Here is a 23,419-nt window from a genome sequence, read left to right as displayed (position 1 = left end):
TTATCAGGTGGGATCAATCTTAAAGCAGGGCACATTGTTTGGTAAAGCAGAGGGCCACGAAGGGTAAGGGAGACCCTCAGTGAATTGGATTGGCATAATAGCTGCAGTGATGGACTTAAACATGTCAGCTGTAATGAGGATGGTGCAGGCTGGGCAATGTATTATCCTGTCACACCTAAGGTCGCCATGAATCTGGGTTGACTAGATGGTAACTAACAATGACAAGTAGTTTGCAAATCCTGTTATGTAGAGCCTGGTCACAGTGCTTCAGAAGTATATCATCTCATTCTTTAAGTGCAGACGTTATATCACCCAATGATTATTCTCCCAGAGAGTCTAAAGCTTACGTGCAAAACAAAAAAACAAACAACAAAAAAAAAACTTGCCTCCGAGTCCGTTTCGACTCATAGTAATCCTATAGGACAGAGACCTATCTCACAGGGTTTCCAAGGCTATAATCTTTATGAAAGCAGACTGCTACATCTTTTTCCCATGAAGCAACTTGTTGATTCAAGCCACCGACCTTTCAGTTAGCATCTGAGAGCTTAACCACTGCACCAGCAGGGTTTCTGCAAAATCTACACATAGGGCGTCCTTACTATACATTCTGGTTTAATAGATTAATATTCCTCTGCACTTACAAGAAGGATGGCTCCTGTGCAAATGTTCTGATCCCTAGCTTAACCCTGATAACAGGGTCTTCCTAGGCTTTTCTGATTAGATGCATTTGGCTACCATTCAACACTTAGATAGGTAATTATGGCCTGTATATAATGGGAATATTGAATTCAGTTTAAAATGATTAAATAAGAGCGTTGTGTTACCTGTCACTGTTATGCTTCAGTGGGTAGCCTCATATTCACGTTTTTTTGTTTTGTTTTTTGTTTGTCAGGTTTCCTTTTGCTTTCTATGGTAGCAGTCTGCCATACTTTGTTTTGCTTATTAATTATTCTGTTCGCTGATTTGATGAACGCTGAAATAGATTAAAGATTAGAATGGAAAGAAAATTAAATAGTTGGAGAATCAACCACGAAAGACTTCCTTTTGAATTTTACTAATTAGCAAATCTCTGTATGCTTTACAATCAATTGTGTCCCATAATTCAAAGTCATGCCAATCACAGTATTTTAACAAGTAGTTCTTAATTGCAGGAAATAAAGGAAGCAAAATTAGGAATAATTTTCATGTAGAATTCACATCTTGCATTTTCTTTTTCATCTCTAATCAGTTAAATTTTAATTTGCTGAGCTTTATATTGCAGTGAAAACATTGGCATATTTGCTCAATCTTCTTTGTATTTTTCAGTTGTTTTATTGTCTATATTTAATATATTTTTTTAAAATCTACTAATCCCTAATATTGAGCTTTTTTAATATAAAAATAACTTCATAAATCAATGTGACTCTTCATTTATCTACTGTAGTTAAACAGGAAGTGACAACTTATATGCAAGGCTCCTGACAAAAGAAAGAAAATCATGGTAGCTGATAAAGATGAAGTGGAACTGTAGTCTTTATTGGAGTACCTGAGCACAAACTCTAATATTGATGAAGATATTCTCTTGCCCATGGCAGCTATTTTAGATAATATCTACTTAGCTACCTGCATTCAAGAAATCCTTTCAAAGGCTGGCATCAAATTTGTTTCATGCTGTGTTTTCTCTGATAAGAAACATTTTCCTTTCTTGTCTTTTGGAATATATTTTTAGATGGGTAGAGTAATTAAAAACAAACAATGTAATGAGGCATAGAGTTGACTATAAAATACTGTATTTCTTTCCCTAAAGTATCAATGATAAACTTAGATTCATTTCCAATTAAACCAAAACCAAACCAAACCCGTTGCCGTCCAGTCAATTCTGACTTATAGAGACCCTATAGGACAGAATAGAACTACTCAGTAGGGTTTTCCAGGAGCGGCTGGTGAATTCGAACTGCCAACCTTTTGGTTAGCAGCCATAGCTCTTAACCACTGTGACACCAGAGCTTCTCATTTCCAATTATAGCTGTAAAATGAGTAATATACCAATTCAAGAAAGTCTTTTAAAGAAAGATTTACATAACAATGGGGTAAAATTAACTCCTCTGCAAATGAAGAACAAGGTTGAATTGACACGGAATGTGTTAAAACCTTGGTTCCTGGCTTTTTCATGGAGGCAGTTTGCCAAAAATTCGCATTGAGAAGAATGTCATCAGCTTAGCTTCTATTCATGGAAAGGCTGTCTGATTATGATGTAAATATTCTTATACCACACAATTTTGGCTAGTCAAAGATATGGAATGATCAACATCTCTCCCTCCCTTTACTTTTGGACCACAAACTGAACGCCTACTTATAGTCTCATGCCATTCCCTCAGTGCTTCAAATCTATAATTCTGTAGACCTCTAGAAGTGTTGTTGTTCACTGCCATGATCAATGAACTGAATTGCTAGGACATAAAAAAAAAAAAAAAATTTTTTTTTTTTTTAGGACATGGAGATGATTAAAGCATTTATGATTTTAAGATAGAGAAAATAATGGTTATAGAGTTTCCATTTCGATGTTTAGTAACATATTTTCAGTAGTTTGTGGGGCTGTTTTATTTATTTCTTTATTTTGGTGATAATATACAGCTAAAAATACACCGTTTCAACAATTTGTATATTCACAATTCAGTGACATTGATTTCATTCAAGTTGTGCTACCATTTTTGCTATCCTGTTCCACATTATTCCACCACCATGATCTTAAATTCATTGCCTTCTAAGTTTTCCAACCAACCTTTCTTGTTGCTTCTGTCAGTTTGATCTCACATAGATAATTCTTTCAAAGGGTACAAGATTCAAAGAAGACATACTTTACTCATTAAAATAAGCTATTTTTTAAACTTTAAACCTTAAACCAAAACTATCTTCAGTAGTTCTTTGTAAAGACATTGTGTTTTAATTATATTTGCATCTTTTAAAGTAGATTCTAGCAATTAGTTGCCTCCCAGTAAATATCTGATGACTGACTAGATATATCCCTACTCAGGAGCAGGTAAGTTAAGAGACTTGTTGAAAACAGTCACAAAGGATACAAAATTCAGCCTTCTTTGTGTTGTTTCATGAATGATGTGTATCTTTTTATGTTAAGTGAGATCTGCCATTCACGTAACAAGGTTAATTGAATATGACATAATCTGAAAAATTATATTTTCTAATGTCTACCTGGGAAGATTCCAAATATCTATAGAAAAGAAAGAGACATGTGGTAGACAATGTTATATATCACCACATTAACATAGATTGTGAATTTAAACAGGTAGAAAGGAAATATTTTAATACTGTGATAGAAATAACTCGACCTTTTATTTAGCTACCCTTTTGGGATGTTTTCTGGAGGAACAGATCCATTTTCTGACTTCAGACATCTTGGTTGCACTTGGTGATGGAATGCAGTGGGCTCTTCCTTAAGGCAGTGGGAGAAGCTATTCTTTCTTACATAAATACGCAATATACCTGCATACATATACCAAACATCACTAAAAGCATCTCGGTAAAATTTCAATTCATTTCCTTCCACTGCTTATGATGTGACACCTTACTTCAGTTCTACTAAAATAAACTACTATGAGAACTGTGATTTATTTTTGGTATCTGTTTATAAATATAAGTTTTCATTGATTTTATTCACAATGTTGACAAGTATGATGTTGATCCAGAATTTGAACCTGGGTTTTCTTGTTTTAATGTGAGTACCTCATAACTCTCTTTAGCTTCTCTTAAAAGGAAAACACGAATGCATGCTTTATAGCTCTGATACTAGACCCTGATGTTTAAGGCAGCATTCTAAGTGGCAAACTCAGTTACACTTACTTAATCCTGCTCTTAACAGATAACGCAATGTAAAGTTAGTGAGTGGCCCTAAGTAGATTAATATTACATGAGGTCTCTCTTTACTATCTAGTTTCTGAATAGAGATGACTCATATAAAATGTTTACAAAATAGAATACAGTCTGTCATATTAATGGACTTACCCATACAACACAGCATCTGAGGTCATCCAGTTACAAGGATCTGCCTTATTTCCATGGTTCTCTTAGAAACAAAATCTGGCTTCTGAAACATGGCTTCCCCTGTACTTGTGGTACATTGATTTTTTGCTGTAAATAGGCTATAATATTGCCTCTTAAGGGTATTATAATAATTAAATGAAACAAAGAGAGTACTTTATAAACCAAAGAATCCTAGGAGATGCTATTTAAGTTTATTATTATTATAATGCTTTATAATTTTCTACCAGCAGTCACAAACAAATATCTCTATTATCAATTATGTCCATAAGTGAGGTAATATAAATGAAGCATCATATGTAGTGTTTTGAATACCCGTAGTTATCTTTCGTATTTCTTTCCCAACATACTTGTTCCACTTTTTCATCCCTTGAGAATTATTTAGCAAGATGAGCTAGTAAATAACTGGATTCCCCCTCCCCATCCCCGGAATATTTTGTGGAATGGGCATTTATAAATTCATTTATTCTTAAACTTCCACCAGAAGGATACCTGATACAACCATCCACAGAAACTTAACTATAACCTAAACCTGACTGGTTGTCATCTAGTTGATTCTGACTCATAGTGACCCTATAGGACAGAGTAGAACTGCCCCATAGAGCTTCCAAGGAGCGCCTGGTAGATTTGAACTGCCGACCTTTTGGTTAGCAGCCATAGCACTTAACAATTGCGCTACCAGGGTTTCCAACTATAACCTATGTAGCCTTATTCAGAAATGCAGTTTTTCTCTAAAAATATTTTTATTTTTCACTTTTAATTTCTCTTAATAGAAGTAGTAATAATTATCTAGCATTTATAACCTCTACTACTACTTGACCATGTGTCTGCAGTGTGTTCTACTGCAGAAGCAGCTCAGTATAATAAATGTTACAGAATTTCTTACATCAAGTTTCACACATTTATTTTACTACTTTAATAAGTCATGCCTACCACCAATGACAGTAGTGCTTAATCAAATACAAAGGTTTTTGGTGTGCTGTGATATTTTACTTTAACATTTAATAATGAAACATTCTGAAATTTAAGTGCATTTTTGCATTGCTGTCAGAAGCTAATTTTTTCTTTCTTATACCACTATCTCAAGCATCCTGTTTGCAAATGTCATTGTAGATAAAATTAGCCAACAATTCTTATTCCATGAGAACAAGTAGACCAAATAAAAAGAACATAATAACTCAACTGCCGTAAAAACTAAATAAGGTAGATCAGAATATGGTATATGAAAAGAGTTTTAATCTAAAATCTATACAAATATAGGTTCTTATTCTAATTGTATTATTGACTCGGTGATATTTGGAAACTAACACAATGTTCAGATATTTGCACTATATTATTCAGACAATGCATACATCTTGAGTCAAATTGCTTGCTTGTGAAGCTCAGCTACGACACTTGTTAGCTGTTGCTTTCTTAAATCTCAGTTTTCTCAGCTCTAATGGGAAGACTAAGGCTTGCTTTCTTAAGGTTTTTGTGAGTATAAAATAGTAAATTCTATGCTAGATAATTTTATGACTCATATTTATTTATTTATATTTTTATTACCCCAACATAATTAATAAGTGTGAAATTAGGCTTTTCACCAGAAAGTTTATCTTTCAGTATTATATTTGGGAGGAACTATTAAACTGATGGAAACCCTGGTGGCATAGTGGTTAAGAGCTACAGCTGCTAACCAAAAGGTCAGCAGTTTGAATCCACCAGGTGCTCCTTGGAAACTCTATGGGGCAGTCCTATTCTGTCCTGTAGGGTTGCTATGAGTTGGAATTGACTCGGTGGCAGTGGGTTATTAAATTGATAAATGACTTAGTGATTAAACATGTATTATAAAAAAGAAAATGCAATGGGCATGATATTGATCTTTATATAAATGACAGTTAACCTGCTCAAAAGTGAAAAGCAAGGGGAATTTAAAAACTTGGCTATGTATACCTGATATGCATCCCATTATTTGTGATTAAATTGTAGCAAAACACAATTAGCCACATCAAACTAATGCGTAATGAAATTAATGAATTTAAATGGTTTTATAAAAACAATTTTAATTTTATTAAAAATTAAAATTTTATTAATTAAATGGAGTTTAGTTTTATAGTTTGCTTGTAATTATATTTTAAATTCATTTTGATTTTTATAACCGTTTAAGAGATGAAATTATGAGTATATAGGCCAGCTTTTATAAATGAGTATTTTATGTAGCATTATAATTCAAAATATTTTCAAGTTTACAATGGGTTTTCACATTAAACTGTCTTCTTTTAAAAGAGTTCTCAGAGCATTATGATAGCATAGACAACCCTTATCTATAGATAGTTATGTTTTGAGTTTATCCTTGAATATTGTCATGGATTGAAGTATCCCCCAAAATACTTGCCTAGGCCATGCTTCCCAGTATTGTGTGGTTGTCCTCCATTTTGTGATCTGATTATCCTTCATTTTGTGATGTTTTGTAAATCCTAGCCTCTATGCCTGTGGTTATAGCCTCATTTGGTAGTGAGCTGTCTGTTACATTAGTGAGGCAGGATTGTTATTTTTAGGTGCCATTGAGTCAGTTCCAACTCATAGTGACCCTATGTATAACAGAATGACACACTGCCCAATCCTGTGCCATCCTCATAATTGTTATTATCCTTGAGCCTATTGTTGCGACCAGTGTGTTAATCCATTTCATTGAGGATCTTCCTTTTTTTTCCACTGACCCTCTACAGACATCGACTAGGTCATGTTAATGCGGACTAGGTTATGTTCGTTATGCTAATGAGGTAGGATTATAGTGGGATGTACCTTGAGTCGCTGTTCTTCACTGCCCTACAAGAGAGAAAAGCAGAATGAAGTGAGCAAAATGAGAGTGACCTCCTACCACCAAGAAAGAAGAACCAGGAGTGGAGCACATCCCTTGGGCCCAGGCTCCCTGCACTAAGAAACTCCTAGACCCAGGGAAAGATTGATGACAAAGCCCTGCCCCCAGAGTCAACAGAAAGAGAAAGGCTTCCCCTTAGAGCTGGTATGCTGAATTCAGATTTCTAGCTTCCCAAACTGTGAGAGAATAGCTTTCTGTTTTTTAAAGCCATCTACTTGTGGTATTTCTGTTATGCAGCACTTAACCACTATGCCACCAGGGTTTCCTGTGCAGCACTAGATAACTAAAACAGATATCAAGGAAAGGCTATTGAGCTCTAGTTGAAAAGCAATATGCTGTTGTCTCTGCACTAATTTCATTAATCTAGATATTGCTTGATTACTGTCCATGCATTTAATTATTTACTAAACCAACATATATTATTTATTAAACTAGATGTAAGAGACATAAAGAGAAGAACAGAATTTCCTCTATTAAGACATTGCTTTCTTGTTGGTAAGAGGCAAGAACAGTCATCAATTGTACTACAGGATGAAAAGAATAATGGCAGAGATAGGCACGTGATCCTGTGGGAACTTAAATCCCACACATGCATTTTAGTGGGTTTTGAGTCTTGTTTGTAACTGGATGTGATACCTAAGGTCTAATAAGTTTGTAACCCCATACTCCATCAGTATGCAGCCAAAGCATCAGTATTTCAATCCCTCTACTCTATCACAAATGAGAAAATTTCTATGACACAAGTATTTTAAAGAGTTGTTTTTTTTTTTTTTTTTTTTGCTATTTTAAAAAATTTCCAGGCATTACTGCTTGATGATAATGCTTGTTTTCTCTCTAATATCAGCTCAGTGGATTTCTGAATATTTTTCTTGTAAAGACTTATCTGCAAATGGATAAAGGGCCGAGGGACCAAGGTAGCAGAGGCATTCTACCTTAAGAACTTCTTGTTCCAGTGCATGTTGACCTCTTTGTTTCACCTACTTGGAACTGTGTTGCCATCATCATAGTATTTATGCTGTTAAGTGTGGAGAAACAGTCAACCCACTTCTCAGGTGGTTTACCCTCTGGGTGATGATGAAGTTGGCTCTCATAGTGATTGTAAAATTCTCATGGTTACTTTACACCTCTAGGCTTGTCAGTCAGAAGAGCTAAAACAAAGACCTTTTTTAGGAAACAAGAGGGTTAGGTGCTTGACTATTAACTGAAAGTTTGGAGGCTCAAACTCACCAAGAAGTGCCTTGGAAAAAAGGCCTGGTGATCTTCTTTTGACTCAAAGACAACTGGTTAGCAATCTTCTAATACTTGGAGATATGTATTAGGCAAAACAGTTATATATTCTTATCCAAAAGCAATGAAAATGTATGTTCAGATTTTAATGAAAATGAGAGGTACAGTTGAAGCTGTGCTAACCCACAGCCATTTAACTGACTCATTTGGATAACCTATTCCTCCATTTCTTCTGTGAAGCATATGGAGTGATGCTCTTGGCAGGCTAGTTCTTGCTGCCATTGACCACTCTCTAATGTGCTGGTGACCTCCTGGTCTCACAGTTGAGCTGTATGTTTATTGAAAGTCATCACATTTGGTCCTAAACTGGTGTATTCCTACTGTTCTAGCTATTGCAATTACATAACTTAATTAAATCCTACATGAACCAAATAAAAAAGAAAGAGAATTGATGTTTCTGTTTAAAAAAAAAAAAACAGCCGAATGCTTTGGAAATTCTTTTTTTTTTTTTTTTAATTTAAAATCTCTGTATTTCCTTATAAGAGGAATGTTTCAACAACTTTTACAGGTGTCAATCAACCCTAGTTCAAACTGGGCACACAAATCTAGCACCATGGGAGTTTTATTTGGAAGTGAACTTTAAACTAGCAATACGAAGGCCAAGATACTACACAAAAACATCCACAAGAACTTTTTTCATCTTTTTTTGAATTGTTTACAAACATTTCCTACATAATCCAACATACAACAGAGAAATGGTACCTCTTTATCTTTCAATTTGCATACAATAGAAAACAAGAATATATATATATATATGTATTTTACAAAGTTAACTAATAGATACTAGCAGGTTGACAGCATAAATCTACAGGTTAGAAATTATCTAATAAAAATAATCAGAGTTTATTCACCATCAGTCACGTCCGTAACCCAGTATTATTCTGATTAACAAAACTTGCTGCCAATCAGGCTTCTGGTATGTACTTCTATCACTACCCAATTTGTTGTACTGCTCCCCATCTCAGTTCTTCATCATTAATATAGAAAATTGTTTCAAAGTAGGGGCAAGCATTTGCAATAACAAAACAAAAAAACCCAGGCTTATTGTAAGCGTATGTGTGATGGGATTTCTTCCCAACAATGGACTTTCAAACCATCAAGTCAGCAGCACTGAATTTGCCACGATATTTTGCCTATGTCCAAGAAGAGATGCACTTATATCCAAGAGAGGAGCTGAAAGTCAAATTTAGTGTTTAGTTTGGGGGCAAGTTGGGGAATTCAGCCATATGAAAAATCTTAAAAAAAAAAAAAAAAAGACCACCAAAGATAGGTTCACTAAATTTATTTTAAAAATCATAAAAGGTTTCTTACAAAAGAGCATTACATTTTGCACACTGCTCTGAAGAGAATGCGAGGGACATGTGGACTATTGTTACTCTTTCTCCCTGTCCCACCCCCCACCCCCAAGTGTTACAGTGACCACAAAAGCAAGGTGTTCACAATAATTACATGGGGGGATTTTTTTTAAAACCACCAACAATGAACAAAAAATAAAATTCACTCACTCTGCTGCTGTTTCAAAATTTCAATGTTAGTTTTTGCACACCCTCCCCCCACCCTGTTTATAAGGAACTAAAACATTACATCTGGTGAACAGCAAAGATTTCACTACACCTCAAATGCAGAACACCTAGGAAGCAGAGGAATGTTGGCTTTTTAAACGGAAGCAGATTAAAAAAAAAAAAAAAAAAAAAGATGCAGGACTCCTTCAGTTCTTCACTAGTCTTAGAGAAAGTTTCCAGAATACTGCTTTACACTATAAAAAAGAAAAAATATCTTGCATTAGAATCCTTCAACATCTGCATACTGCTTCACACGGTTCTGCAGCAGACACTGTGCATTCTGTGTCTGGTCCTGTGTTCCTGTGATGGTAATGATCCGATCTTCGGATCCTTCTAAAGGTTCATCAATTTTGATTGAAGCTCCAGACTCATGACGGATTTGTTTAATCCGCTGACCACCTTTGCCAATAATAGATTCAGCCAAATCTTTGGGAATAGTTACTTGTGTGGTAATGATAGGTCCACCAAGATCACCATGTGAGCCATGACCCCCTGCATAGGAATAATCATATCCGGAGCCACCGTGTGGTTCATAAGCCATCTGCCACTCTGATGGTCACCATGTATCTGTTGCAGAATCCCAAGTTTCATCAGCACTGAAACCAACCATGCCATGGTAACGGTCTCCAGGTCTCCCTCTTCTGTCATAAGCTATTAGATCTCCTCCTCTAGGTGGTGGTGGTGGAGGAAGAGGAAGATTCCGAGCTCTGCTACCACCCCGGCCACCTCGTCCAGGAGGAGGAGGAGGAGGTCCTAGATGAGGGCTCATGTCGTCATAACCTCTTCTAGAAGGAGGCATGGGACGTCCACTCCGACCAGGAGCCATTCTGTCAAAACCACCTCTTCCCAGCATAGGGAATCCCACGGGATGTCCACGCCGGTCATCAAACATCATTGTAAAGCCACCATAATTATAGGTTTCATCTTAAAGATTGGCATCATAAGGCTGTGCACGTCCTTTGATGGGCAACTCAGATATAAGATCATGGATGATTTTTATGCACTCTACGACCCTATCTGGCTTTCCTCCAATAAGAACGACTCTGTCAGTGGAAAGAGTCCAGCATTCCTGGAAAAGCTTGATTGTTGTCTGAGTGTTCTCTCGGAGTTCTTTGATTTTAGCATCTTTGACCCCAATAATTCCTCCCGCCAGACTCTGATGAATCAACAGTCTCAACTCGCAGTCAAACTCGCTTCCTTTATAGTGTTGGTAATTTAAGCATTCCACAGCATCAGATTCGAGCCGGAGCTGGCTGGTTGCAGTGGGTGATGGCAACTTCAGTCCCTCTTCCAAGGTAGGGATGGTTTTCTTCAGAATTTCTCCAATTGTTTCAATATCAGCACTGATACTCAACATGCGCTCGAGGCCACTGCTGTCTGGGACTGAAACACTGTCGTTGTACTCTGTACGAAAAGCCTTAATATTTTTGCCTCCTTTTCCAACCACTGCCCCAGCATTCTTGCTCTGAAGCAGAATGAGCAGCTCAACCATTTCATCAGGTTCCTAGATCTTTTAAACGCTTGTTCCTCTGCCATACCTTCTGCAGGGCGTTTACCCAATTCACCCTTGGTTTCAGTGTTGGGAAAGGTTTCCTCTGGCTGTTCAGTTTCCATTTTTTTGTACTAAACAGACACACCGATAGGCCGCGAACAAGCGGAGCACAGGCAAGACGTCGAGGTCTGTGCGGCAGAGAGGCAGAGGATAATGGCATCTGCGGTGCTTTCGCCTGCAGCGCACTCTGGAAATTCTTAATACATCATGGCACTGAATTTAAAGTTGTTAAACTAGTTGTGCCGTGGAAATATTAAAGGATAAAATGCACACATTTACCCATCACTTTAAAGAAACCTGAGCTGAAAACTATAGATGATAGATTATGGGTTATACATCCTAGAAAGTTGAGGCAGAAATACAATCAAGACTAATATTGCAAAGAAAATGGCCTCATGTTAAATAAAATGCTAGTGTTTTGTTGAATAAGTGCACAGATAAACGTTCTAAGCTAATCTAAATTGCTGAGGTCACTGTATAATTTTTATGATTCTCAGCCTTAACAGATTTTTTTTTTTTTTTATTAAACTATCTATAGCCAATTCAAAATATTTTGATAATTCTTCACCCATCTGTCAGTGTGGTGGCTTGTGTGTTGTTGTGATGCTGGAAGCTATGACACTAATGTTTCAAATATGAGTGGAGTCTCCCATCGTAGACAGGTTTCAGTGGAGTTTCTAGACTAAGACTGAAAAAAGAGGCCCAGTGATCTACTTCTTAAAATTACCCAATGAAATCCCTATGGATCACAAGAGAAAGTTGTCTAATACAGTGGTGAAAAAAAATCCTCCTACATTGGAAGACACTCTCAGTAGCCACAACAGTGGATTCTAACATGGCAATGACCATGAAGATGGTGCAAGACTGGGCAAGGTCTAGTGGCTATGAGTCTGAGCCAACTCCACAACAACTAACAAGGTTGTGAGCAAGAGAGATGAACCATGATAAAAAAGAAAAAACTGAGTTCACATGGCACAATTACAACTATCTTAAATAAAGCCCAATACTTAAATAATAAAAAAAAAATAAAAATAAGATTGAAAAAGTATTTTCACCAGTATTAACTTAATTGTGTACCTACATAAAGTGGAGGGTGACATTTTGAAGCTATTACATATCTCATCCTTATAGATTCCTGTGAAGCTAAGTTACTGGAGACCTAGAGCATTCTGGAGATTGAAGCCCCAACGTTTTATCTTTGATAATACTAACCCTGATTTTTCCATTTGATTTCTTACTTGGCTAGTAAACTTTACATTTTGTGCACATAATACAAAACATATGCATGTTGTATGTGTGTGTGTATGTATACATGTATAATTTCTCCATTCTTCCAGAGCAGAGGTATTAGTCTGGCTATTTCTTATTGAAATAGATTTTTAAATGTAGAATAAGCTTAATCACAAGACCACAAGATACTCAAAGAAGCACTATTTCAAGCATAATTCAGAATTATTTGCAAAAGATTGTAAGATGTCAACTCAATAAAATAACACTGATTTTTAGATTATACTTCATAAAAATATTAGTAAAATTGCTAGTAAATCATACATTACATCCTGAAAAAGGAGGTGAGTGAGGTTATGAATAATTTGAAAAAATATATAAAATATGAAAATTAATATGCCATCAACATGTTTATTTTCTAATTAAAATGAGATCCGTTACTACTCCCCTAGAACTCAATTGAGTGGAAGATGAGAAAGACAGCCTAACCCCCATTTAATACAAGGACAACCACATTTTTGTTTCCTCATTCAGAATCAATCAAACGAAACACTAAATTAAGGTTCCTAATTTCTACCCATTTTATTCAGTGTACTTACTTATAGGACATAGTAGAACTGCTCCATAGGGTTTCCAAGGCTGTAACCTTTATGGAAGCAGACTGCCACATCTGTCTCCCTAAAAGAGGCTAATGGCTTCAAACCACCGAACTTTCACTTAACAGCTGAGTGTTTTAACCGTAGCACCACCAGGACTCCTTTTTCCAAATTACAGCACTAGATTAATATTACTTTCCTTAGTATTGTTTTTTCATTAAATTTTTAAGGAACCAAGAGTTTTCCAAAAGGCAAAAGACATAGGCATGAATGATTACATAAGTATGCATTATATCTCTTAATTTGTAATAAATTATTTTAAGTGTTAATAAAATTTCTGATGCTGCCACTTAATTCTAGGTATAGGTTTGGAATACATTTTTCTTTGAAATATAGAGCATATGCAGAGAAGTACACAAATCAGAAGTGAAATGTTCTATAAATTTTCACAGAGACAGCACGTCCATGTAATTTGCATTCAGATCAAGGATCATAACATTCAAATGATCCAGCACACTCTCTGTTCCCTGACAGTCCCTACCCCCTCAGGGGTAAACACTATGCTGACTTCTCATGCTATGAGTTCATGTTGCTAGCTTTTATAATATATGTAAATGGAAGCATGCAGTTTTAAAACCAAGTGTCTAGTTTTCTCTCACTCATTGTTTGAGATGGATCCATGTTGTTGTGTTTAATGGCGAATCATTAATTCTCAGTTCTGTGTAGTAGTCTAGTGCCTACTCTTGGGAGACATTTCCTTGTTTCCACCTTTTGGCAGCATAAGCATTTTGACTGCTTTTGTGCATAACTTTTTGGACAATTTATATAAGCTGAGTCTTGCAAAATACAAGCTGAGTCTTACAAGGCATACCAAGTTGCTTGATAAAAGACAATAAAGTATTCAGGATAAAAATGAACTCACTCATATATCTCTGTACTTTCTATCTTAGTATAATGATAAATAAAAGGAGCCCTGGTGACACAACGGTAAAGTGTTGGGCTACTATATGAAATGTAGGTGGTTTGAACCCATCAGCTACTCTGCAATAGAAAAGACCTGGTGTGCTGCTCCCTTAAAGATTACAGCCTAGGAAACTCTCGTATAGGGTTGCTGTGAGTTGGAATCAACTCTGTGGCACACAATAATAACAACATAATAAATAGTACATTTTGTGTATTTTAAACTGAAAATTATTTGTTATATTGAATTAGGCACCAATTCTTCAAATTTTATTTTTATGATTGTTAGCATAATATTATAGCAAGAGAAGCAGTATCTGAAAGAATTCAGAGCACATGGCATAACTTATTTAGACTAATTCAGGAGGTCTCAGATTTATCTAAGATCCCCTGACAAGGGCAGCCCACTTAGTGTCTTACCTCTTCAGAAAGAAATTTTCAAACATAGAGGCAATCATCTCAGGACAAGAATGGTGGGATTAACATGCATTCTCAGGAAGAAGAACATCAGGACATAAACAATTTTTTCTAGGAAGAAGGTGTATAACCAAATCATCTGGCGCCACTCACCTAGGGAGTAAAGCTGACTCCCCCACAGCCAAAAGTCCAACCTTTACATCTCAAAGGACTCCAAAGCTAAAGCTGAATCAGACATTAATCCTCTGCCTTTCCTTTGTTCTCTGTGCATCAAAACCTCTAACTCCATACAGATAGCAAAGTGATTTGTGTTTTTACTTAGCACTGCCCAGTTCGAGCTGTAATATTCCTCAGTAAAATTCCTTTCACTCCTAACGCAATTTTCTCCTTTGACACATCTATGCCAAATATTCCTTGTCTTACATGAAATATTGATTATAAAAGATGATTTACTTTTTGAGTAAGTGAATTAATAAGACATTTCTGTGGATTTCCATTGTTTTATAATGTTTTTAAATGTCTGTGTTAATTAAGCACCTAGAAGTTCATCTACAGCTGATCAACATGGAAAGTTATGCCTTCATTTCTACATTATTAAGGTCAGAAATAAAGGAAGCACACTAACATTAATGTATTCTCTCACTTTAGAGCTCATTCCAGATGAAATTCAAGAAATTAGTTTTATAATAAATAATGGATATGTTTGAGGGGAGAGGGAATTAAAGGCTGTGCACCTACCCAACCAGGTATAGGAATGAAATGGAGGTGATGACAATAATAGTGTCTGTCCACAGTCTAAAATACAGTTCAACTAAGCCTCTGTTATGTAAGTGGAAATACTTTTGCAGCATCTCACTTCAAAGGAAGAGTTGAAAGAACACACTGTACTTTAAGCATAATTAGATGAATTATGCTAGGAGATGTGTTACTTATTTATAAAATCATTAGGTTTTCCATTATTGAATAAAGGTTTCCTTTCACATTTCCCCCTCTTAAGCTTGTTAATATACACAATTTTTCAAGGTTATGAAAAGATTATTATTTGAATTAGCTTAAGTAGTGGAAAAAAAAGCTTAATTAGTCTTCTTTTTTTAAAAATGTGTGAGCTTGTTCAGGAAATTATCATTTGGTGAAATGGAAACTCATCATCCACTGTATACCTTAGGGAATGTGAGGGGTAATTCCTTTATGGTTATAATGAACTCAATATAAACCAGTGAAAAAAGTCTCTTTAAGCACTAATGTTTCATAATCAACTTGAAAAAAATAACATTTTCTTACAGAAGGATATCTGTATTAGGCAATTCAGATCTTTCTCTTTCACACACACACACACACACACACACACATCTTTATAAACTCAGCACTTTATCCGAAGGCTGATTTTCAATATGCATTTGACTAATAGCCAAAAGATTGGTAGTTCAAACCAGCCCAGAGGCACCTCAGAAGACAGGCCTAGAGATCTGCTTCCAAAAGGTCGCAGCCTTGAAAATTCTATGGAGCAGTTCTACTCTGAACACATGGGGTCACCGTGAGTTGAAATGGACTGAACAGCAACTAACAACAACAATTTCTGCTTTTATCCATCCAGCCATTCCTTCTTTCGTTTTTAATAACATATTGACTGCTTACTTTATGAAAGTTATTTTATGTGCTGGGAGTACAAAGAAGAAAAAGACATGCTGATCTTAGACTCAAGGCTCCAAAATATCCATTTTAATAGTTTATTGAAAGTGATAGCTACATAATCAGATAGTTATAGTTTAATATCTAATGATACAGTGCAATGATAGGGCTATCAGCAAAATATTTCAGAACCAAGAAGATGGGCACATCATCGAGTTCTCTCTAGATGCAGTTCCTTTAAGCGAGTATTAGGTGGAAGGATGGTAGAGAGGTTAAAGGCACAGGTTTAGATATTAGAGAGCCTGGGCTCATAACCCATCTCTACCATTTACTCACTATATGACTGTCTTAGGATGGATTCTCTAGACAGCAAAACCAATACATATAGAGAGATTTGTTTCAAGGAAATGGCTCACACAATTGTGGAGGCTAAAAAGTCCCAAGTCCATGAGTCAGGTGGCAGGCTGGATGCTTCTCCTAAGTCATGTGGTTGCAGGGGCTGACAAACCCAAAATCTGCAAATCAGGTGGCAGACTGCTGGCTCACAGGTTGCAAGGGCTGGAAAATCCAAAATGTGCAGGCCAGGCAGCAGGCTGAAGGCTTCTCATGTCCCAAGAACTGGAGGTCAGAAGATGATGAGATGAATGCAGGATCGTGAGAGAGAGAGAGCTTTGCCAAAACATTGGTTTATACCATTAATGCAGGCCACACTCCAAAGGAAACTCCTTGTCCAACTGATTGGGTGTGCACATAAGATCACAAAATGGGAGATGATACATAATGTCTGCGAAACCACTGAGAATGATAGCCTAGCCAAGTTAACACATAACATTAACCATTACAATGGTCTAATGAAAACTACTGAACTTCTCCAAATCTCTTTTTCTTCATTTGCAACAGTTGATGAGCTGAAGGCTTGCAGTGAGGATTAAAAGGTGTCAAGCATATAAAAAGGGTTTAGCAAATTAATAGATGCTATTGGCTATTTATAATCAGACAAACACTCTTTTAAACTCTTTACATCATTAATTCATATAATTCACTAAAAACATCAGCAAAATAGGAAGCTTGATTACCCTTATGTTGCAAATCAAAAAATAGAGGTGAAGAGTTATGTAAACTAGATCTTTTTTTTAAGTACAGTCTGAATTCATATCCTGTTTTTAAGTTACTTTCCATCACATCTTTTCTAAGACCTGTCGCATAATCAATGGACCTATTAATATTGGCAGTAGTAACAACAACAGCAATAACAATAAATGAGAAGGGAGTAGTTAGAATAAGGAATGGGGTAGTGAAATTGATGGCGAGATTCATTCCAAGCTGATGGGAGAATATGAGCAGAGGCATTTATATAAGGAAGATCAAGGTGTGAGAAAAAAGTAGGGCCACAAGTTTATGAAGTCTTTTATGGGAAATGTTAAGCAGTTAGGATTTACTGTGAGTGGCATAATGCTTTAAAGGGAAATGATATGGTTATATTAGCATTTTTAGAGAGAAAAGTCTGAAAACTGATAGAGGACACATCTGAGGAAAAAAATAAATGAAGCTGTCTTAGTTACCTAGTGCTGCTATAACAGGAATACCATGAGTGAATGGCTTTAACAAAAAAGAAATTTATTTTCTCACTGTCTAGGTGGATAGAAGTCCAAATCCGGGGCACTTGGTTTTAGGGGAAGGCTTTCACTCTCTGCGGGCTCTGGGAGAAAGTCCTTGTCTCTTCTGATTCTTTTCCTGGTTCCTGGGAGATTTCATTGTAGCTTGGCATCTATCTTTCCCCATCTCTGCTTGCATAATCTGCTCCTTTTTTGTTTTGTAAGAGATTGACTCAAAATACACCCTATGCTAATCCTGCCTCATTAACCTAACAAAGACCACCCATTCTCAAATGGGATTATAATCACAGACAAAAAAAAAAAAAAAAAATTACCATCAAGTTGATTCTGAGTCACAGTGAACCTATAGGACAGAGTAGAACTGCCTCATATAGTGTCCAAGGAGCACCTGGTGGATTCAAATTGCAGACCTTTTGGTTAGCAGCTGTAGCACTTAACCAATATGCCATTAGGGTTCTTTTTTTTTTTTTTTTATACAGGCACAGAGGTTAGGATTTACAGCACATATTTTTGGGGGACACAATTCAATCCATAACAGAAAATAAGGATTCCTATTAGGGGGCAGTTGCAGTAGTCTAGGAAAGAGAAGAGGGATTAATGAACTAGATCATAACCAGTGAGGCATAGATTAGTGTGTAAATATCTGTTAAAATGAAGGACAGAAAATCTACATGATTTGATGGAGTAATGGAACTTGAATGACTCTATAGAGATAACTTTATACACTCTTCTAATGAGGTCCACCTCTACATGGCCAGAATGATGATGATTTACCTATACCAGAATTTTTCTAGTTCCAATAATGTTAACGTGCAATAAATATCTAAAACAGGGGAAGTTATCTGAGATATGGTTAAAGAATTTTGGAAACACTCACAAAAATCATCAATTTTTCCCCTGCAAAATTTTTAGATTCTTTAGTGTTCTAAAGAACATTATTTCTCTCCACTAATATTTTTCATGCTTTTTTGATCATGTATTTAATTTGTATGTGTGTGTGTGCACTCAGTCTTTAGAGAGTTTCATAGAACATAATTGGAAAAATGGTGATTCATACAGTCCACCCATATGATTTGCACTCTGCTCCTTACACTATCTTATTGCAATGCTCTTTTTCAAGTTTTCTTTATTACTGGTTTCTTTTTATTCTTCACTTCCTAGATGAAATGTCACCTTCTTAGAGAGGAGTTTACCTTGAACATCCTATCAGAGATAGGCGACTACTACCTTCCCTCTAACACTTTCTATACAATTTCACACTACGAATTCCCTTCCCAACATTTCATTAGCTTTTCTGTTTATTTAGTTGCTTGCTCTTTTATTGTCTCTCTCACCAAAATAGAATATAAGCTTCCTTAGGGAGTACGTCTTTCTGTTTCATTGCTATATTCCTAAAATCTCAAACAGCAATATATAGGAGGCATTCCTTAAATATTTGTCAAATGCATTAGTGAAAAATGCTTTTTAATTATAAAGCACAGCTTCCACAATGCAGAAATTACTCTCAAACCCCTGTGTTCTATGCAATTTTAAGTTCCCCAACTAAATTTCCACATATTCAAATAACATTGACACTAGGGATAAGTAAGTTTGTTCAGTGTGCTATTGCCCCAAACATTGTCCTCAATAAATAGTGTTTCACAGTGCTGTTAATTCATGTATCAATAAAACTTGTCCAATTTTTATGATTGATTATTTCAACAGAACTACTTTTTAAAAATAATTGCCAATAAAGAGTAAATATTAGACAGAAACTTTTTCTAAGAGTGCTCTTTTGAATAGCAAAAACTGATTTAAAAATTTCTTGTGAAGATTGAAGAAGCCTTGGTGGCTCAGTGGTTAAACACTCACTGAACAGTTGCCAGTTCGAACCCCCCAGACTTTCAGCAGGAGAAATATGTGACTGTCTGCTTTTGTAAATATTAGAGCTTTGGAAACCATGTGGGACAGTTCTACTCTGTCCTAAAATGTTGCTACAATTCGGAATCAACTTGACAGCAATGGGTACAGGTATGGGTGTGAAGACTGAACTAATAAATGGTAGAATTTATCTTCTTAAATTTTATTTTTAAACATCTTATTGTGTTTTAGGTGAAAGCTTATACAGCAAATTAGTTTCCCATTCAGCAACTCATACACAAATTGTTTCTGTGACATTGGTTGCTATCCCCAAGATGTGTCAACACTCTCCTCTTTGCTACCTTGCCTTCTCTGTCTCCATACCTCCAGTTTCTCTGCCCCTTCTTTCCTTCTCATCTTTGTTTTTGGGCAAATGTTGATTGTTCTAAGGAGTACTTTCCTCACAGGTGTTATTGTTTATTTTATAGGCCAAACTACTATTTGGCCAAAAGGTGGCCTCTGGGAATGTCTTCAGTTCCAGGTTAAAAGGGTGTCTTAGTCATCTAATACTGCTATAACAGAAATATCACAAGAAATGGCTTTAAGAAAGGGAAATTTATTTTCTCACAGTCTAGAAGGTTACAAGTCCAAATTCAGGGCTTCAGTTCCAGGGGAAGGCTTTCTTTTCTGTCAGCTGTGGAGGAAGGTCTTTGTCCCCTGGTCAAGGAGCTTCTCTGGTGCAGGGACCTTGTGTCCAAATGACGTGCTGTGCTCCTGGTACTGCTTTCTTGGTGGTATGAGGTCCCCCCCTCTCTGCTTGCTTCCCTTTCCTTTTTATCTCTTGAAAGAGAAAAGGTTGTACAGGCCACACCCCAGGGAAACTCCCTTTACATTGGATCAGGGAGTAAGGGTGGTGTTACAATCCCACTCTAATCCTCTCAACATAAAATTATAATCACAAAATGGAGGACAACCACATAATACTGGGAATCATGGCCTAACCAAGTTGATACACAGATTTTTGGGGGGACATAATTCAATCTATGACAAAGGGCACCTTACAATGATAGTCTTGGGGGTTCCTTTGGTCTTTATCAGTCCAGTAAGTCAGGACCTTTGTATGAATTTGAGTTTTTTTCTACATTTTTCTCCAGTTCTAATCAGGATCTTCTGTTGTGTCCTTCGTCAGGGTTGTTGGTTGTGGTAGCCAGGCACCACTACCTACCTGGCTTGTCTCAGGCTAGAGGATGCTGTGGTTCATGTGGGCCATTAGTTCTATGGACTACTTTCTTGAGTCTTTGGTTTCCTTCACTCTCCTTTGCTCCAAATGAGAAGAGACAAGTAGTTGTATCTTACATGGCCTCTCACAAACTTTTAAGACCCCAGATGCTAGTCAACAAACTACGATGTAGAACGTTATCTTTATAAACTATGTTGTGCCAATTTGTGACCAATTGCCAATCTGACACAAAAGGTCCCTGTCTTTTCCCAAGTAAGAATACACGTGAAAGACAGACTTTATCTTCAGCAAGCTTTATTTTGCTTGAGTCAAGCAAAAGGAGTCAGCGCAGACCTAAGCCTCTCCAAAAGACTGACTCAAAAAGGGAAACAAGGCTAGGGCTTATATGGGTTCGGTGGAGACAACAGAGTAATGAATATTTAGTGGGCTTCTTTCAAGGGGCGAGTACTTCTCAGAATGGTAGTGTATGCTAATTAGGTTGTGCAAGCATCTGGAATCTAAGATGGAACCCGCTGATATTCAAGATAGAGTCCTCTCGGCAACCCTTGAGATCACTTTTTATGGGATATAGCGCAAGTGCACTTGATCTTCTGCACTACGTCATCATCTTTGGAGGCCTAAGGAAGGTTAAACAGTGGTCACACTTTGTTCTTCTGCAGGCGCAGAGCCTGTAAAGGAGGAGGGAACTAGAAAAAAAAATAATAAGAAGGAGATAGTAATTCATGGGTCGTTTCAATCTTATCTCATGTTGACTGGATGGGTTCCTGTTTAACCAACTTCTAGGTGGTAATTTTTAACACCTCTTTTGTTCAGCTGTAGGCACAGTTAACCCTATCTGTCTCGAATTGACCTAGATGTCCCTGGAGACCATTGTCCTTAGCCTTCAAGCTCAATATCTCAGTATGTCTAAGAAGTTTCCATAACTGTACTCACTATGTGGTCTATTATATATGTGAATATATATGCAGCACATACTGATATATATATACCAATGCCCACAACTGTACCTATACATGCATGTGCATGTAGTCCCCTACACTCACCATTACATATATAGCATACATATCTATCTATGTAACTACATGCAAAATTTTGGCTGTTATTACTGTTGTTGCAGAATTGTGTATGTTATAACATTTACCTTAGTTGTCCTTTATCTTTGCATACTTGTCTTCATTTACCTAGGTCACATTTTGCTGACTTCTCCCATGTTGTGTATTGCTTTTCCCTTCACCAGAATTAACACGTGTCTGCTATCTAGTGAGCGATTCCCCTTCCCTTCCCCTCCCATCTCTGGTAACCATCAAAGAATGTTGTTTTCTGTGTGTAAAACTATTTTGACTTTTTATGAAAGTGGTATCACACAATATTTGGCCTCTTGTGATTGGCTTATTTCACTCACCTTAATGTCCTCCAGGTTCATCTCTGTTGTGAGATATTTCATGGATTCATCATTATTCGGTATTGTCGTGTAGTATTCCATTGTAAGGTACCACATTTTGCTTACCCATTCATTCACTGATGGACACTTAAGTTGTTTCCATCTTGTTGCTATTGTGAATAATACTGCAATGAACATGGGAGTGTATATGTTTATTCATGTCACTGCTATTTCTTCTCTAAGATATATACCTAGGAGTGGGATTTCTGGAGCATATGGTATTTCTATTTCTAGATTTTTGGGGAAGCACCATACCATTTTCCATAGAGGTTGTACCATTTTACCATCCCACCAGCAGTTTGTAAGAGTTCCAATCTCCCCAAAACCTTGCCAGCATTTGTTGTTTTCTGTTTTTTTGATCAGTACCTTTTTTGCAGGGTGAGATGGTATCTCAGTGTAGTCTTGATTTGCATCTCTCAAATGGCTAATGATCACAAGCATCTTCTCAAGGTTTTGTTAGTCCCCTGAATGTCTTCTCGGGTGACATGTCTATTCATGACCTTGCCCCGATTTTTGATTGGATTTTTGTTGTTGCTGAAATTTTCTACATATTTTAGAGATTAGACTTTTGTCAGATATGTCATTGCCATTTTTTTCCCAGTCTGTAGATTCTCTTTCTACTCTTTTGATGAAGAGTTTTAATGAGCATAAATATTCAGTTTTTAGAAGGTCCCAGTTATCTAGTTTATCTTCTGTCATTTGTGTATTTTTACATACATTTGATAGCATATTTATGCCATAAATTAAAACCCCTAGCTTTGTCCCTCCCTATGTTATCTTCAAGGATGGTAAATGTTAAATCGAAAACTACCAAGTTTTTGGAAGATAACATAGAATTTATTCTTAACTGAGCAACAGGAACACATTCCTATGCTGTGATTTTCAGTACCCAAGGCCCCTTAAAGTTTCCTAGCGGTAAAGTAAGGAGAATACAAATCAACTTGATTTCTATGACATTTTCCCTCCAAAATTTTGAAAAGGTGTTTGTGATTTAAAAAGTCGAAAATTAACATATTGTAACATAAAGCACCTCAGAGTGTCTGGTTTCTCTTGTTGTCAGATCCTTAGAGTACTGTAGAGGTTGATGAATCTCCACCTTGACTTTTCAAATCATTTGCACTACAGATAAAGAAACACCTGATGATGTTTCAGGGCAGC

The 23,419-nt window shown here is 36.5% G+C and overlaps 1 pseudogene; it reads right to left on the bottom strand.

The window, feature by feature from the left end:
• Nucleotides 1-9,580: 9,580 nt before the first annotated feature.
• LOC100672210 (heterogeneous nuclear ribonucleoprotein K-like) lies at nt 9,581-11,432 on the bottom strand (annotated as a pseudogene).
• Nucleotides 11,433-23,419: the final 11,987 nt, after the last annotated feature.

This window comes from Loxodonta africana, chromosome 11 (genome assembly GCF_030014295.1).
Source record: "Loxodonta africana isolate mLoxAfr1 chromosome 11, mLoxAfr1.hap2, whole genome shotgun sequence".
In the NCBI taxonomy this organism is placed as follows: domain Eukaryota; kingdom Metazoa; phylum Chordata; class Mammalia; order Proboscidea; family Elephantidae; genus Loxodonta; species Loxodonta africana.
Note: the sequence above shows the minus strand (reverse complement) of the source record. Positions and strands in the feature narration are given on the sequence as shown.